The sequence below is a fragment of the Mytilus trossulus genome, chromosome 11, assembly GCF_036588685.1.
Source record: "Mytilus trossulus isolate FHL-02 chromosome 11, PNRI_Mtr1.1.1.hap1, whole genome shotgun sequence".
Classification (NCBI taxonomy): domain Eukaryota; kingdom Metazoa; phylum Mollusca; class Bivalvia; order Mytilida; family Mytilidae; genus Mytilus; species Mytilus trossulus.
The window spans coordinates 42,557,596-42,578,327 of record NC_086383.1 but is presented as its reverse complement, the minus strand read 5'-3'; positions in this window follow the sequence as shown (position 1 = coordinate 42,578,327).

Genomic DNA, 20,732 nt, shown 5'->3' with positions numbered 1-20,732 from the left:
GATAGCGAGGGGACTATAAAAAGTAAAACCACAAAAATACTGAACTCCGAGGAAATTCAAAACGGAATGTTCTTAATCATGACAAACTGCAGTAGGTTAAAAAAACTTAGGCTTGCTAGACAAAACGACAAATAATAATGAGACACTAAAAGTGAAGATAAAAAACCACGATCGTAAACTATAACTATAACCAGTGTGCCTGTTCTGAGAAACACACTTACAGTGTGTTTACTGCTAAGTGTTACCATGACAGGTCTTTTTTTTTAACCGGAGTGCACAAAAGACAAATTATATAAGACTTTGCTTAATGATTTTTTTACAGACCGAAAAAACCATTTGCAAAAATATTTTGATCTGTTTCTAAATTAAGGTTGTCAATAATGATCTAAACAATGAGAACAGAGAATGTGTGGCTATAGTGTTACCTTATAAAGTAAACTGTAAGCTCGAATTGCTGCTTTCTTCACAAGTTGTATTATAGAATTCCTGCTAGAATAAAATTTTGGCCCGATTAGGTGATGTTACATCTTACAAAGTCTTTCTAAATTATTTTTACAATGAATTTCGTTCAAGCCGATACAAGGGTCGTCTTAAACTTGCAGTGAAGTAAGATTTGTTTTGCTCCGTGTTGAATGCTTCATTTTGACTTTGAGAAGAAGAACAGTGCTGTTGCTGTGCTTTTGCGTAGTTTTATTTTTCTGTTGCTCTGCGTGTACTTATTTCATGTCATTGATTGATACGCCATATCCTTTGTATTAATGTAGTTTGTTTATCGTCTTGTGTGAGTGCCGTAGATACATCACCCTTGTTTTGATATGTACTCTATTCTGAATATAGTGGTGTATTTTTCCCTAAGGTATTTCTTTTACGTCGACCACATCATTCTCTCAATGTTTGCCGAGTTTATATGCTAAACTGAGACGAACACCAACTATTATTGGTCCGGAATCCTATATACGTTATCTAGTTTTCTTTACAAATGTTTTATGGAAGCAGGATCAATAAATCTGAATTTGTACACCAGACTGCACTGGTTACCAGAATTTGAATTTACCAAACCATGCACGTTATATTTTAGAAACAAGCTATGTGTGCCCTTAAAAGTTTAGAATTCATTCATATATTTTTTTATTATTCCAAACTATCAGTAAATTGATTGTTTCACAAGGATCGCTAGTTATTAAACTTTCATCTGATACGGTAAACATAATTGCTCAAATATGTGCTGCATAAGAATGACCCTTATGCGTAGGAACTATTTTATTTAAAATATGTACTACTTCCCAGTATATTTTTTATACGGGACCGATTATGTAGTATTATATCTAACAATAAAAGTATATCTAAATTATTTTTGCAAGAAGTACTCAAGCCGGTGCTAGGGGCCGTTTTCTAACTTGCAGTGAGGTGATTGTTTTGCTCTATGCTGAACAAAAATGGTTGAAGAACTCACTGTGACTTTGAGATGAAAACATAAAAAAAGCCTTTCCTTGGCTTTTTGTGTTTTTTAATTTCTGTGTTTCCCCGGATGAATTGTTTTATACTAGTAATGTGTTGAGTCCTGTATAGCTTGCTGTTCGGTGTGATCCAAGGCTCCGTATTGAAGACCACATTGACCTATACATAAATATTATACCGATATTCGAAACTCATAAATCGATAGAGAAAAACACAAATCATGGTAACAAACTAAAAATGAGGGAAATGCATCAAATATAAGAGGAAAACAACGACACAACAGAAACACAACATTAAAATGTAATACATACAGAAACGGTCTCTTAAAATGTCATGTACAAAGTCAGGAAAATGACCATTCTTATATTAGAGATCGTTTCTGTTAGTGCTACATTTTAATGTTGTGTTTCTGGTGTGCCTGCCATGTAAAATGGTGGGTTGAACCTGATTTTGTGGCATGTCAAATCTCCCGTATAATGGTTTACTTTTATGAATTGTGACTTATATGCAGAGTTATCTCATTGGCACTCATACCACATCTTCCTATATATATGTACTGAGTGTGTTTCATGGATGGATACCCTACATGTATATCATTTTTTTTTCTATTTTAAGTATAAAAAAAATGAAAGGTGTCTTATATTTATCAATCACAGTATCACGAATCAATTTCACTAATTTGATTTGTTCAAAACGAATAATAATTTCAACTTTTTCTTAATATCTGTTTTATGGTGTTTGTACGCCCCTGCTATAAATAACTTTTATTTATCATCAGTGAGAGTTGTTTTGGGCCAAATGCTTCATTCTTGCTGTGCAGTCATCCTGTATTGTTGAAGAATGCAAATATGAAGCAAATAAAAGTCATCGTTTCATTTTTTCTAGCTTTATGGCAATCTGAAGGTAAGAAATGATATGTATTTTTATAACATTTTGTTAAAATATTATCATAATTATTATTATAATCATAATTTGCCTCTCATTCAATTCATAAAATGTCAACGTACCATGTTTGATAAAACTCTACACAAGAGACCAAAATGACATAAAAATTAACAACATAGGTCACCGTACGTCCTTCAACAATGAGCAAAGCCCATACCGTATAGTTAGAAACAAAGGGCCCCGAAATAACCATGTGAAATAATCAAACGAGAAAACTACATTGTAACGGCCTAATTTCTAAACAAAAAAAGAACGAAATACAAATATGTATCACGTAAACAAATGACAGTTACTGACTTGGGACAGACACTTATATACAAACATAATAAGGAGGGGTTTAACTTTTCAGCGGGATCCAGACCTTCTCCTAAACTGGGACAGTAGTGTAACAGTACAACATCAGACGAAGTATGTTAAAATCAGTTGAACAAGGCTTAATGTTTAATAGTTACCGTCTGTTTAGGTATTTCATAAGTGTTTCTCGTTTTCCCGTTTGAATTTGGTTCCTTCATAGCTTGTTGTTCGATGTAAGCCACGGCTCCGTGTTGAAGGCCGTACCTTGATCTTTAACGATTTAACATCGTCCGGTCCTATATCTATTAAATCACCAGATGGATAAACACACAAATACTACAAATACAAGTGGGCGTAGTCTGGTGCTTGTACACGTACATGTCAACAACAAAAATACTATAATACAGATGACTGTTATATAATAGCAATAATGGAAGATCCTCGCCTGTTTTAAGATTGCTTGGCCTTTCTATTGATTCACTTTTTTTTTCACTAAAAGATGGTGAGAGATAAAAAGAAAAAAGTGAAACAAAAACTAAAAAAACACTTTTTGTCAGACAATAAAAAAAATTCTTCTTTATATTTCATGTATTTAGTTGAGTTTTTATTGTCTTTTATTCTAAGGGTCATGGTACTTTCATTCAAATTTGTTTTGAGGTTTTTTTAACAAAGGGAGGGGGTTGTTGTTTTTTTGTCTTTATTTTGTTATTACTATTTTTTTCTGGTGGTTGATTTTTTTTGGGGGATAGTTACGTTTGCGTAATTAAGGGACACTTCTTTACAATCTTACTACACATATTAGGAAACATCTTATTTATGTTTACGCATGTAAAAGGCTCGGGAAGAACCAATGAACATAGTGCTACACTTAATTGGTGGTATTATTATTGAATCAATTTTCGAAGCTTAGGTCTTCGTTCCAAATCTTTGCAAAACGTTTCAAAGACTAATAAGTGGGCACCATCTACGGAGTTGATGACATATTTTTAATGTAAGTTCCGTTGTTATTGCGCTCTCAACGGAGTTGGGGTTACATAATGTTACTCTACGTTTGTCTATTTACCTTTTTATCATATTTTCACAATTTTTTGTTCGCGCTAGTTCTCGTAATTTAAAAAACCAATGTTGATGGAACTCTACTACTACTTAGGAATAGTTCAAATCTGAGGGTTTAGTGAATTATTTTGGTTTACATGAACTTCAAAGCATCAATTTCCATACCATGTAGCTAGATATAGGAAGATGTGGTGTGAGTGCCAATGAGACAACTCTCCACCCAAATAACAATTTAAAAATTAAACCATTATATGTTAAAGTACGGCCTTCAACACGGAGCCTTGGCTCACACCGAACAACAAGCTATAAAGGGCCCCAAAATTACTAGTGTAAAACCATTCAAACGGGAAAACCAACGGTCTAATCTATATAAACAAAACGAGAAACGAGAAACACGTATATATTACATAAACAAACGACAACTACTGTACATCAGATTCCTGACTTAGGACAGGTGCAAACATTTGCAGCGGGATTAAACGTTTTAATGGGCCCAAACCTTCTCCCTTTTTCTGAAACAATAGCATAACATCACAACATATTAAAACATACGATAAAATATCAATTAGCAGACTTAACTCAATCAAAAAACGTATGAGTCCATTATACAGGTTTTGAATGAGTTTCACAATCAAATATTTGTTTAAACGTTATTGTTTATTGTGGATGGGGAAAAAAGTTTCGCAACTAATATTCATCCCGTTTTACTTTGCGGGTGCGAGTGCTGCCTTGTAGTGGCAGTACCCTGCTCTTTCTCGAAATCTACAAGGATGCCCTTCCGATGGACTATCTTCATTTTCCCAAAGACCATACTCGCAAATGGTGTGCAGAGAGAGCCGAAATTGCAGTCCAAGACATTTTCAAACCAGAGCAGGACTCGAATCAGAAACCTTTGTGTTAGTAGTCCGATGCACTAACCAATACACATTGGCTCTTGTTGCAATGGAAACTGCAGCAAAAATATAAAAAAAAATCTAGATGAAATTTCACAGTAATGATAAGCAACATGTGTAGATGTAGCATTTGAAGTTTGAATTTCCAAAAAAAAAACTACATGGAAACAATGCGAAAATGGTCAAAATTCTTCAAAACCTTAAAATAGCTCTTACTTTCTTAAAATGTTAGGTCGAATTCATTGAATTTGTGATGATTTGTTCTCTGTCATGTACCATTGTGGGATCTGTCATTAAATTTTGTGAATGGTCTGGATCCTGCAAAAATAAAAAAAAAATAAAAAATAAAAATGTTCCAAACTTACAAAATGTAATAAAATTGGAAATTGGCAAGTGTTGCTGAGATTTTTAACTTTTGAATTCCCGAAAAGGCCATCGTTGCCATGGAAACTGCTAAAATGTCAAAAAGTAGTCAACTTGCTCTCAATGTTCTGAAAATTTACAGAATGATTTAAAGCCATGCATTTATGTGAATTTATTACCAGCAAGTGCAGTATTGCATTCGGTGTATGGCATAAACAAGATGGCTGACGTTGCCATGGAAACAGCTTTAATTTGAAAAAAAAAAATCCAAATTTTTCATTATAAGACAATACTGTATGCACTTTATGGGAACATTGATATGGTTATATTTATGAACTATCTGTTAATCTTTAATTTGAATTTTCAAAAACTTAGTTTGTCTACCTCAGGAATATATAAGCTTAGCTGCATTTTGCAAAACGTTATGTTATTTTGGTCCTCTAAGCTCTTTAACTCCGTTTTTTTTTTTGGTCTTTTTAACTTTCTTGGATTCGAGTGTCACTGATGAGTCTTTTGTAGACATATATACAAAATGAAATCCTGTTAACTATGATTAATTTATTTGATATACAGTATTTAGAAATTCCAAAATGACCATCATTGTCATGGAAACTAGGAGAAAATTTAACATTGTCATTATACATGTAGTAACACACCTACCTTTAAACTGCATTTTTCTTCTTTCCTTATAAGGAATATAAGATTAAACCTAATAAAGCTTCATTGGTATAAAACATCGCATGTCTCAAGGTTGCATCAGTCTTTGGAATTTTGGAAATGGTCTCTTTAATCATGGGAAAAAAAGGCTCCAAACTACAAAATCTTCGGAAATAAGTATGTTTAATGTAATGTTTGAATGCGTCGTTTGATTTTCGAATTTTCAATTAGCTGTTATTCTGGCAATGGGGGAATGAAGGTGCCATCAGTGTGTGCTAGCAATTACAAATATAATTCATTTTTCATTTCGATTATTAACCGATTATTTATCAATCACAACATTCAAAAGACATGGAAATATGCTGGATGTTATACAGTCCTTCTTCGTTCAATCGGATATTCTTCCTTTTTACTGTAGTACGAAGTATATTTGTATATTATATTTTTCATATTTAACAGAATTGACCACACAAAATGTTACTTTTTATAACATAAAAAAATCATGGAAAGATGCTGTTTATCACTGTGCTCTTCAAGGTGGAGTACTGGAAAGTAACGTTACTTTACTGAGGGAACAAACTGAAATCCAAAACTCAGGCGAAGGCATATGGATTGGCAAATTCACGACATTAACAAACTGGACATATATTCGAGGTTTGTTTTTCTTTTCAATATAACTAAATCGAGATATGAGGTTAACTTCAACGCGACAGCAACGTATTCATACACCTATCAAGAAAATTCCATATAGAACCTTATTCAAATACAACAGAAGTAACTATCAAACAACTGCAAACAACGCCATTTTTATAACAACAATGTTTGAAATATATATGATGTATAAGGCAACCACTGATGGGGATATTATGGGGTTCAAAACAGTTTTTGTTTTAAGATATTACCTAAGACTTTTAATTAAAATGAGTGGACTATCAGATGTATACGTAAAAGTATATACACAGACGTACATATAAGGTTCTCAAAACAAAGGTATTTAATTTATATTATGTTAAAAGTTATTACCTTACCAAAGCTAACCTAAGGTATTATGAAGTCTCAACTAACAACGTTAAAACGAGCAACATAATGACAAGGGAGGCGAATTTTGAAATCGATTGATATCCTAAATAAAAAAAATGACACCATTGGAGAAATTACTATTATGTAAAAGATCTTGTTACAGATCTGATTTAGAATTTTATAAATCGAAAGTTTACTGCTACTTGATTCATCTTTGACGAAATAATGTTGTAAATGATTGGCAGAGATTGGTAAATAGAGACTACTTTATGGCTTTTAGAATGTAATTATAAGAATAAACACTTAATAATAGTATGAACAGTAGCAGTGTTTGGTAAAAATTGTGAAGTCAGATTGCTTGTTTTTAATTTCTATCAACTAATACAGATATTGTTCAAAACAATTGCAATAAATTAAACGATATTAAGGAAATGATAAATATACCCTCGATTATGTCTTTTAATGAATAAGATGTATTATGTTTATATTCTAGTATGGCCTATAAGGAGAAATAACGACAAGGGTAGTGTCGTTAAGTCGATTACTCTATTCAAGTTCACGTAGTTACAATTAGTTTGAGCAAAGCAACCGGCTACCAATAATGCATATATATTTAATCGTATCCTTAAAGACAGAAAACAAATATAATGTGTTTTGTCCATAGCAGACTGAAAAAAGAGAAGATACAAAAGTAAAACGAGTAAACAAAAAATGTAAACTTAACTTAAAAGTTGAAAATAAACTGACAATGCCGTGAATACAATTGAAAAACAACAACAATTGTACACGAAATTAAACCTAGAAAACTAAAGACTTAGCAACATGAACCTTGGCAATGATGTCAAGTTATCATGAAGGGCAAGAAGATCAAACGCCATATGTTGCAACCGTTGTCTTGCTAATGAATGTACAAACCCTGTAATTAGTTCTAACACGTAGGCCGTTTTGATGGAAAGAAATTGTAGGTACGACATTATGAATATATCCGTCTTCGGCTGTGAATCGTTTTTACTCGTAGAATTTATGAATGAATGATGTAAACGTAACATCTTGGAATTCTTGGTTTAATATATACCCTGTGATCAGCAAGTCCCTAAAATTTCATCCATCGTAGTACATGCATTCTCTTGAATATAGTATCAGCAGGGATATTAATATATCGTATGCAGGCGCTGCTTAGAAATTGCTTCAAAGCCCTGGAAAATCAACAATTTTGAGGCCTAAATCATCGTTTTTTGTCGTTAAGTTCAATGAAATAATTATGTGTAAGAACCATCATGACCAAACGACTAGTGTTTTTCAAAATTTTGTTTTAGTTACTTAATAACAAAAATAAGTTTACAAGTATAATCTATAGATTATCGAAGCAAAATCTTCTTCTTTTTCTTTATTAATGAGCTTTCAAAATTGATTTAAAAGGCTTGTATTCGTATACATATGCATGAAAGAAAGTGGTGATTTATTGCCAGGATGTGGTTTGTACAATGGTCTCAACTGAAGATCAGTGAAGCAGTTCAACTGTTATAAAAAAAATATATATCGAGTTTTGATTTCGACAGGTAACCTTATTGGGGGATGACAGTGTGTTTCTCGATCCACATTTAAAACATAAATCACTGCATGTGCATTTCTAAAACATATCAAGGATTGTTTTAGTTAAAAATAAAGAAGATGTGGTATGATAGCCAATGAGACAATTGTCCACAAGAGAGAAAAATGACACAGACATTAACAACAATAGTTCACCGTACGGCTTTCAACAATGAGAAAAGCCCATTTTAAGTTTGTATACACGAAACAATCATCGTAAAACGTAAAATTCCCGTCGTTATAATTAAAGTTTTGGCGACATACATTAATTTTATTGTCGTTATTTTTTTCGTGTTTTACTGCTATATTTTTTACAGGTTTCATATTCATTTTTTTTTCATTTTTTTTTTAAGTTCAAACATTACAATGTATCATGTTCGAATATACTTCTGACTTCCCTTTTCTGTACTGTTATCAACTTTCATCGAACGATATATAAATGGATAATGTTTTAAAGGGACAAACATGATAACCTACTTACATGTAACTTTATAAAGGGACATAATTAAACAACTATCAAAGTAAAACCACCAAATTTGAAATTCTTCGGTTTTTAAAATAAATATTGTGTATTGCTTTAAAATAAAACCGTTGAACGAATGTATAGGCATACAGACGTAAAAACTGTCAAAGGTAGCAGTTAATGCGATCTCCGCCTGGCGATGTGGCTTAACAACGTAAATTTTCTAATTGTATATTTTGAAATATCAACATTTTTATGATACATACATCGTGCATATTATATATGATAAAACTAAGATTCATCAAAACATTTTATGGAATGCTGTATCATATAGCCTCAACTTATACATATGTGTTTTTGCTAATTTAATAAAAGTATTACAGACACAATTTGAACAAATATATTAACAACCATATATTAATATGATTAAGGTACGTTTTCATTTTTCTAACAGGATGTTATTTGATTAATGGAATCTTCCAACATTTTAAACTTGAACTTTCAAATTCGGTGGAGCTGCAATGTCAAATGTTATGCATTGAATTTACATTCTATAGTATCAAGGTAACGTATATATTGTGTATGCGTGCAGCAAAGTTTGTTTAACATATAGCGCTGTCCATTTTATTATGTTGATGGGTAACGTCTATGTCATAGATTAACGAAACCTGCACATGTTTATATTCTTTTTTCTGTATAGTTTGTGTAAAGTAAAATGAATATCTTAACTAATTAAAATCAGCAGCTGCCAAGCAGATACGATATATGATGATACAAAAAACAAAGGAGCCTTTGAATATCTTGAGCTATTACTATAAAACTCTTAGTTCATTACTTTTTTTTTATCAGTTGACATTTAGTTTATTCGTTATTTTGGTGAAAACAGGTTTATGCAGAATTATTGAGTTGTTGAAAAGCAATAACACTTGCAGCAACATACATTTTTTTAGGGTATTTAAACAAACGAATTTATTTTTGTTATTATGTAAATGTCAATACGATTGATTGGCTTAACAATACGCGATCTACGTGTCTCAAACTAGTCTCAATATTACAAACTGTAACACAAGCTTTTTAACAATATTCCAAAAACAAATGCACTTTTTCCTTTTTTTATATCAATATCTAGAAAAAAACAAAACTGGTCTTATATTTCGGAAAAATGTGAAAATGACAGTTGGCAGATGGTTCAGACGATTGAGTTATTTTGATAACTTTAAAAATATCCCAACTCTACTTGCATGTCTTCATGAATTTTCATTACAACGGTGCAACAGTGTACAGCTAACAAACAAATCACTACAGTTTTAATAACCCCGTCTTTTCATGTTTTAGCACAATATCTTATTATAAGACCTGAATAATATGAGTTTGCTATATGTAATCTTGTTTAAAGGTTTAACGTGCGCAAAACTTCAAAATGAAGCGCTGTGTCTTATAACCATTGTGTCTTTTGTCTACGATACAAGTCACTTCGATTTTACTCAAGGCCAGAATATGGTAGTTGAAAACAGTATGTCGTAATATTAATTGGCAAGACCTTTCATATACCTTCAACAAAATATCCGTTTTATATGATTATTTCGAAAACAAAACACAGCTTGTTCGATTCATCTATTTAATCGCAGTTATAAGCGTGATGTTTTGATGCAATGTATCAATGGTTCCTCATCATATTTTGCAAGTTTTAAAGTAGTGCTTTGCATATATATCAAGCAAAACTGTTACGGTCATAGCGAGACTAGGAATTGTCATGATCTGTTATTATGTTTTCTTTGTCTTAGACCTCCCCTAGTGAAGTGAATGAAGTGAATAGCTTACTATTTTCTCCTTTTTCAATATAAACTCATAACAATTTGATTTTTGTCTTTTTAAGGGAGAACATTGTTTTTGTATTGGTGATATAAATTCATTCGTTAGAAGCAAGAATTGTAATTGTGTCGGCTGTTACAAAGTTTGGGAACGTGAGTATATTCAATAAGCTTTTTTTTACTTTCGACATTATACAACACATTTGTCATTTGAGACGAAAATTATATCATATGCAATAAAGTTATAGTATATTATGTCAAGCCGAGGAGACAAACATTTGAAATATAGCAGTGTATTTATTGTTCAATGTCTTCCAAACGAAGCAAATACAATAGTTATTTGTTTTCAGCCACAAAGTCTAGACATGGTTAAATTATAATTTAATTATGAATGTTACACGTCTTCTGATTGGCTGACAGTGTTTTTTTTTTCTATCAGCGCATTTACATAACTTGTCATGTGACCGTGACAATATTTATGTATTAATTTGAACCAATATAGCAAGTTATACGCGTGCCTATTCAAGTAAATTTTACGAATAGGTGAATAAAGCCATTCGATTAACACATATGAAAACTTTGAAAAAAAAATCTTCATGATTCACAAAGAGCTTCGAAAGATGCCAGAGGGACAGTCAAACTCATAGATTGAAAATAAAATGACAACGCAATGGCTTAAGAAAAAGAAAAACAGACAAATACTAGAACAGAATATAAAAAATAGAAAACTAAGTTTAGTTGAAACATATTTTATTTACTCAAAGTAAAATGTGGATTGGACACAAGTAAGCCATACTTATTAAGTCCGCTCTGAATAATAATAATTTGAAATACAATATCTATATGAGCATGCAATATCAAAATTAACAATAATGTACGAGTCTATCAATTGAGAAAATAATGAAACATAAATAAGTGTATACATTGAAAATGATGATGATGAAAATGTTGATGATGAAGTGGATATACCGTAAATACACTTTTTCTACATAACAACATGTAACATGCAAGAAATCTCTCAGATTTTTTTAAGAAAATCGATTACATGTCTGAATATATTCACGTTTTGTTTATACGAGAGATCGGATTACCAGATGTAAGTTATATAACATTTAGTATAAGGTCATCAGGAAACCATCTAAGATTGTTCAGCAGAATTTCTCTCTGGTATGTATATAAAATGCAGTCGAAAAAGAAATGGTGAACAGTCTCAATGTTGCATCCACAAAAGCATAATGGATCAGCAATTATATTAACTCTAAACACGTCGTAGTTCAAGAGGGATGAGTAGCATCTGAACTTTGTTAGAATCATATTTAGTTTCATCCGCCCATATAGATAATGCTTAGGTGCATCTTTATTTGTGGTATTTAACCTTTCTAATTGGATTTTAAACTTTGAGAAACAGTCTGATTTTCGAAGGGACAAATCGGTATGATTCCATAGGTTAATAGTTGATGATATAAAAGATTCTTTAGTAAGAGATCATCTACAAAAAGGAACAGTGATGTCGTTGCCATTTCTCAAGAGATATACAGTTGGGCTCTACACTAGGGGGAACAAGTTTGCATAATTAATCCGGAGCTTGGTTATGTTGAATGTTATAAAACATTTGTAATTTAAGTCTTTCCCTCCTGTCAGCTTAAGTTTCCCACCCAATTTCCTCATACAGATTTTCAGATTAAGTAGATATAAGTAAACCAATAAATATTCTAGCTGCAAACTAACTATTTTTTTAGCATATCCTATACCACAATTATCCTAAACTTCTGTTGCATATTCAAAAATTGTTTTTCCTACAACGATGATACTTTTGTTTTCTCAAGATATTCAAATGTTTCATAATTCTAATAATTATATAATAAGATTGTCTATATGGTTATTCCTCCGAGCATCATAGCAAAACGTTAACATGGTTAACCCAAGGTGTTTGTGACATTTTGTTATCGGGATGTCTATCATTTTAGTAGAATTTTAGAACTAAGACTAAGCAACACAAACCCAACCAAACCTGGGAGTGATATCAGGTGCTCCGTAAAGGTGAGTATATCCTGCTCAATGTGGCACCTGTTGTGTTGTTATGTTATTACACATCAGGTAAAATTCGAATTCGGTAGGTCACAATTCGTGAAAAGGGAATGGTATTGTAGTTACGACATAAAGAAAATATCCGATATCATATGTGAAACGGAAAAACAATATTGGTCCATCAACTCGTAATGGCGTCCGTATATTTTACAAAGGGATGATTGCAACTTCACCATTTGGAATTCTTGGTTTTATAGCTTCCATGGGAGCAGGTATCCTCAAAAACAGGTTGGAACATGCATTTAAGAAAGAAGAGGTCGCGAAATTGGCGAAGTGCTAGATGCATACCCTTATGTATTGATTAACATGTTAAAAGAAGTCATGTTACTTTATATTTCTTCTTGCAGATAGACTTCCCGACTTTGGGACGCCAGACAGAAAGGATAGATGCATTACCGAAAATGGTTGTGACAGTGGAAACCTAAGACGTAGTTATGAAAACTGCAATTCCATTTTTTATGCTACCTGTGGTAATAAAAATTAAGGTGTTTTGGTTATTTCAACGACATTCAAGGAAATAAAATAATATATTGCATCTCATGCTTTTTTAAACTAAAAGTTTTGAACTGGGACGCATTGTAAAATTTTTATGATGGAACAGTTTTCATATATGTATAGATCTTGTGTCCTTTTAATTTGTTCATATGAAGAAAAAAAACTTAAGTTCATGAGAGGAAAAAGTCTTTTCTGTTGTTCCTAAAGATGCTTCAGTGAAAATGAATAAGGTAAAAGTGTGTTATCAAAACTGCTATATTGTGTATAAATGATAGTTGGTTGACAAAGTTTGTTAATAACACACTTGTGATAGTTACTTATATATATATGTATTATAATCAATTGGGAAGCTTAATAGGTAGTATATTAATGAAGATCATATGATGATTTGTACACGTTTTTTCTCTTTTTTTTATATATTTCATTGTTTCCCTTGTAACTGATACAATTGTTTTGAAGTAATCTTACATTTTCTCGTATTATAATTAATTAGCAGGTTTTTTTTAATCTTTCTTGTAATAGTTTATGTAAATGTTACAGATAACGATGCAGAACTTGAATATAACTGTATTAACTATTATCATTATATTTAGTACAAACCTTTGTTTTTTACAACTTTTGAATATATCATATAGATTTGATGTCTTTAAAAACCCTACTTCCTACTACCACATTAGATCGCCATTTAACTTTGTTTATTGACTCGCCCCACTTTTGAAAAAGGGTAAAATCAAATTCTACAATCAGTCTGACAACTCAGTTATTAACGAAAAGGGTTTGAACACCAATGAATAAAGGTCTGCAAAATCGTCGACATATGGTTTTCCACTTGTCTTGTAACGACACAAAGTGTGGTGCAATGAGACTCCAAACCGACTTTAGACATGGTGTTGTCAGTTTATTTTAGATTTATGAGTTTGACTGTCCCTTTGGAAAATTTCGTCTCTCTTATACATTTGACTTAATTAGGGGAAAAAACTCGGATTGATATCGATTGAGAGAGATTCCGTATAGTTTATATAAATATTGCGATATTGTGTAATTTTTGCCTTTGAAATCACGCATTCGTTTTCGTTAAATTAAAACCAGAGCAATTGAAAATCCGCCTTATTATCAGCGCATCTACAAAAACGAGTATGATTGTAAATCAAAATTGAGAAACTACATTTTTCTTCAACCTGGGAGGATTAATCTCGTGAATATCAGATTGTTGTAGTATACAATAAATAGATAATGATTTTGACAGGAATAGTAGTAAACCATGAGTGTATTTTCTTTAAAGTAGTGTGGTAATTGAGCGTTTATTATTTTGATGAACAATCTGATCAGTTAAAATACATGTAACTTGTGTTGTTGTAAAATGTGAAGTCATTTTATTAATCATGTTTCTGTTACAGACGTTACAGAAATCTTAAAACCCGATTCATGTTTTGTTTTGATTGATACCGGGAAAGAAGACGAGAATAACTGTAGAAAAGAAAAGATTTTTTTTCTGTAGATTCGGTATGATATAAAGATAATAAACATGGAATCGTTGAAAGTTCCGATTGTTTATCATATAGTTAGTACAGTTCTTTTGTATATATAATATCGAGTCTTTTCTCCAGTCTGCATTTTTCACCTTGTATCGCGTAGTTTAAACTATATTGCACACCGGAAGTGACGTCATATGTCAAATGACGTCAATGTTAGACATTTGCCGGTTTTCTGGTTTGATGCGAAATATAATGACATAAAATTAGAATTGCAGAAAATACTTGCAAGAGAAAGTCGGTCATTAATGACATTCGTTTTGGAAATTGGCCAATTAAGACAGTTCTCTATTCACTAGTATTGCATTTAATAATAAAATTGAGAAAGGAAATAGGGAATTTGTCAAAGCAAGCACAACCCGAGAATAGAGCAGACAACAGCTGAAGGCCACCAATGGGTCTTCAATGTAGCGAGAAACTCACACACCCGTAGGCGTCCTACAGCTGGCCCCTTTAAAACTATGCATTCTAGTACAGTGATAATGGACGTCATACTAAACTGCAAAATGAACACAAGAAACTAAAAACAAAATTAATACAAGACTAAAAAGGTTAGAGGCTCCTGACTTTGGACAGGCGCAAAATTGCCGCGGGGTAATACATGTTTATAAGATCTCAAACCTCCCCTATACCTCTAGCCAATGAAGAAAAGTAAGCGCATAATAATACGCACATTAAAATTCAGTTCAAGAGAAGTCAGAGTCTGATGTCAGAAGATGAAGCAAAAGAAAATAAATAAAATGACAATTATACATAAATAACAACAGACTACAAGCAGTTAACTGACATGCCAGCTCCAGACCTCAATTAAACTGATTTAAACATTATGTCTTCATCATATGAATATCAGGCACAATTCCCCCCCCCCCTGTAATGGGTTTAGTATCATGCTATATGTTGCCTATATGTTGATGTTTGTATATTAACTTTTGTGGGAAAACAACGCATGCTTATAAAATAAGAACGTCAAGAATTCATGAAAAGTTTAAGTTTATGCTCCCTAGTTACATCCATTGTGTTAGTCTTGGTCAATAAAATATAGTTAAATAGTAACATTCAACGTTATGGAATAGTGAGGTCTGGATTCTGGCTTTGTATGACACTTATCTAATACAAGTGGCCAATATCGGATATGTTTAAGAGTAACTGATTATTAGTATATTAACATGCTATTCCAAATAATTGAAAAAGAACATAACAAACAAAACAAACAAAACATTAGATTAGTATTACTCACTTAATATATATGTTTTTGGCAATACAAATGTACGCCCTATCAATATTATATATTATTTAATCTATTATAGGGACAGATGAGGATAAAGGGGATTTGATTTCGATTCCAAACCTTTCGATTGTGCCACAAAATAATGCTGAATCTAATAATTGGGGAAGTAAGTTAAGTTACTCCAATTATCGAAAAATGGTATCTTCAAATGTATAATGATAACCTTCAAATATCAATGTAATAGTGAAACTATGTAACAGCTATTCATTTTCTGTAGTTCAAAGGGACAAGTTTCTGTCTCGTTTATGTTGTAAAACGCTTATTGTCAATCCTGGAAAGTGGATAGTTCGATGGTATAGTTTTGTACACTGTCAAATAGCAATGATCTTGTTATGTATTGGAAAAGGCATTGATGAGACTATGTTTTTATTAAAAAAAACTACGAAAACACCATGTATACTAAAAGCGTTGTGGTTGCTTTTCGTTTTAATATAGTACAAAATATAGGATTTTTAACTTAAATATTTCAAAACACGGTACTTTGAATTTTTATAGTTGGTTTCTTATTTTAAAAGTTTATTTTGCAGGCATAGCAGCAGGAACTATAACATCAACTTTTGTTCTTATTGTGGCGATTCTATGTTTTTGTCTTCTTCGTTGAAGGTAAACCCATATTTTAATAAAAGCAAATCCATTGAAAACGTAACGTGAAGGTGTCTTTTAACTGTTTGCCTCTATGCATTCTGCAATAACAATAATGTGGCCGTCAAACGAAAATTTAATAAATTAATCTCACACATTTGTTTGAAGGTACTATGAATTGAATGCTATTTTGAGTTTCTCGTCAATATGATAACCCTTACAAAGGCATTATACGCACAGTATCTATATATGTTGGAGTTTGTTTTTGTTCAGTATTTCTGTTGTTGATAGTGTACTGTTTTTATTTTTATCTTAAGTTTAAATCATTACACCTTTCTGATTGATTAGCTAATATTTGTCAAATTAAGATGTTTGTTTGTCTTTGCATAACGTATTTGCCACTGAGCAATTGCCACCACCTAATAATCAATCATATTCGGCATTATTTCATCTCTATTATTCATTTACGAGGTTATTTTAGACGCGTCTGACGTAAATATAAATATCAATCCAGGTAAATATGATGAGTGTGCATCCAAACGAAACTTAAATTACATAACAATATTTTGTTTATATTAAGCTAATCAATTAAAAATTCGTTTCAGACTATCAAAGAAGAAACCAACCATCCACAAATCACAAAATGTTTGTCCTGTTCAAGAATTAGACGAATTACATAATATTAACAATGAAACATCGCAGACTGCAGTAGATCATAAGATTGGTGGTGGCAATAACAGTCCACCATATGAAATATTGAACAGATACCAAGCATTCAATTCTTCAGCATACGACTGTTTAAATGTAACCTCTACTCCGGAGTCAGAAAATGTGTACATTAACACAAACAACTCCGCAACTTCACTGTCAGATTTCAGCGGAAGTAATAGCAAATTTCAAGAACAAAACGAACGAGTAAAGCAGAAAAAGCAAAATGCTTCTATAGCGGAATTCAATATTGACCACGAATCTTCTGAGGCTGCAGCATACCATAAAATTGACAACGGAGATTTAAGTCCACCATATGAAAAATTGAATAATGTTCCCGCTGTCAATGTTACAACCTACGATTGTTTAAATTTAAAACCTCATCCGGAATAGGCAAATTGTGTACTTCAACTGGAATACAATTTTAGATTCCAACGAAATTTGCATATGAAATGAGAAAAGGATTAAAGAATCAAAAAAAATCTGAACTCTTAATCATTTTATATATAATTGTATATATTGGATATGACATTAGTAAACTCAGGAAACATCGTGCAACCAATGTCTTTCCACGGGCGTACCAGCTAAACAAATTGCAGACAAAAACTACAAGAAGAAAGATGCGACTGCTTATATTACGTTTCTGGACAAAACTAACTTATGAACTCTATGGTAATAAACTAATTTACTTTGTAATTTGAGAGACGCCATCACGAGTAATTTGAAGAAACCGGATATCCGTTTCACATATGATAACAGATATGTTTCTCATGTCGTGACTACAATCCTATCCCCGTTCCCGAATTGACCTACCGAATTAACTTTTCTTAAGGTGTGTACTAACGTGAACAATACGATTTACCTCTCCTGTACAAAAATACTTTGATAATTTTGCTTAAGTAAGCATACATTTATTACTGAAAACAAATCAATAACTTATCATACACTACAATATATCTGTCAGGAATTAGTCACTAATTTATAACAAAACACATATACGCTACATAACATTCCACAAAATCAGTATATATCAACTCTAGGTTTCAAATATAGATAGGTACACTATCATATATTTTAATATCAAAATACAATTTTAATTCAAAGGAGGAGTTTCATGTATGATTCACGGATTCAAGTAATTGCAAATGTGACTCATATGTTCTAGATGTTATATTCCTGAAAATTGTATCTCTTATTAAATACAAAGATTTGATTTTGATAATGTTAAGCTTCAGGTCTCAAATGGGGAGATATGTAATAGTCATAGATAATAAATTTTGTTAACTTACTGGTTACAGGTTATGATATTTTTTGTGAATATTACCAGTAAATATGGTAATGCATATGAGTAAAATTGAAATCTGTGAAAATCTGTAAGTCAAAAGAGGGGAAGTACAAAAGTTTAATGTCAGTTTAAAATATTTGATCGTTGCTCAAAATAGTAGTGCGTATGAACTTTCCAAGCTTAGATACCTTTTTGTTTCAAAACTTCATAGTAAAAGTGGTACAGTTTTAGCCTTAAAACGGATTCCTATGGGAATTCCATCGTGTATATTTACCGAAATACCACCATAAACATCTGGTACATGAGCTTATATAAATGACAGTCAGCAAATATGTATGCATAATGATTTGAACTATATAGATCAATTTCAAAATTGTTTTAAATGTCTCTTCGCACGTGGAAAACTGTGAATGCCTGACGAGACTTTCATCAGTGATGCTCTGGTAAAAAAAGAAAGGAAGGCCAAATTAGATACATTGTGAAAGGGCGTTGACAATCTAAATATTTCGAGAGTTTTGACAAATACATTTGCTGTAGTAGTTTTTAACTTGGGGATAAACATCCATGATATTTTGGAACCAATTTCAAGGAGCAAAACCCAACTATAGACGTATTGTTATCTGTGTGTCGATATAAATGGTGCATTTGCACATGTACATATACAACATCGTTTAAAGTAGGACTTTGTTCGTTGGAAGGTTTTTACAATTGTATATTGATAAATGTATTACATCCAAACATTATATAGTGTTATTTAACATATTACAATCCTATTAATAAAATTGCAAATATTTTCAGTTGTTTTTGTTTTAACGCGTTATATCACCTGTTTCATGTGTTTGTATTGGTCATAAGTATATAAACTATAAATTCACTTTCAGAACCAAGTGTTAAAAAGATATTATCTTTCTGTTGTGAACCAGTCCTTAGAAATCAAATTGGAAGCATATATATATTCTTTGGAAGTTTGATCTGTACCGTAAAATGACAAACACAATGCATAAGAACAAAAGTTTAAACTCTTAGAAGTTAGGGGTATATAAACGTAGAAACTATGCTGTAGAGCCCTATATTTCTAACTTAAAGAAAAACAGAAGTGCATATGAACTTTCCATGCTGGAATAAATGTTTTTCTTCAGAGGAGTTCTTTTGGAAAATTGCATCGGGGATATTAACCGAAATGGAACCTCATACCTCTAGTTTTGAGGTTGGACAAAAGGTTGTCATTAATAATGTATGCATAATCAGTTGAACCATGTAGATCAACTTCAGAAATCTTTTGCATGTGAGCCCTCTTCATACGTGTAAAACTGTGTACGACACGTGACTTTCGTCAGTGACGCTTTGGTAAAAAGTAAAGAAGACCAAATTAAATGCATTGCTTCATATCTTGACTTAACTCTAGAAATTGACAATGAGGGTCAGTTGAAAACAAAACTTATGACAAAAGAGATGATTTCAGTTTTCAAATTGTGAACTTTCCATTTCTAAGTAGCAACATTACAGCAGCACCTCAGTGTCCTGCATACGGGGTATATATCTCCCGATCGATACGATAATCCCGTGCTTACAAGGAAGCTATTAAACCAATAGTTCAAAATGGTGAAGTTGAAATCATCCCTTCGTAAATTTTATGGACGCCATCACGAGTTGGTTGACTGTTATGGAATAACCGTTTCACAAATGATATCGGATATTTTCCTTACGTCGTAACTACAATCCCCTTCCCTTTCATGAACCTGGCCTACCGAATTAGACTTTTTCACCGGATTTGTTATCACATAAGCAACACGACGGGTGTCACATGTGGAGCAGGATCTGCTAACCCTTCCGGAGCACCTGAGATCACCACTAGTTTTTGGTGGGGTTCGTGTTGTTTATTCTTTAGTTTTCTATGTTGTGCCATGTGCACTGTTGTTTGTCTGTTTGTCTTTTTTTTATTTTTAGCCATGACGGTGTCAGTTTGTTTTAGATTTATGAGTTTGACTGTCCCTTTGGTATCTTTCGTCCCCCTTTTTTAAAGACCGTTGACAATCTAAAAATTTCGCAAGTTTTGACAAAAACAGCTGCTGTTGTAGTTTTCAACTTGGGGCTTATATTCAATGATATTTTGAAACCTATTATATGTGTCGATATAAATTGAGCATTTGCACACGTACAAATACAGCATCGTTCAATGTACGACTGTGTTCGTTGGAAGGATT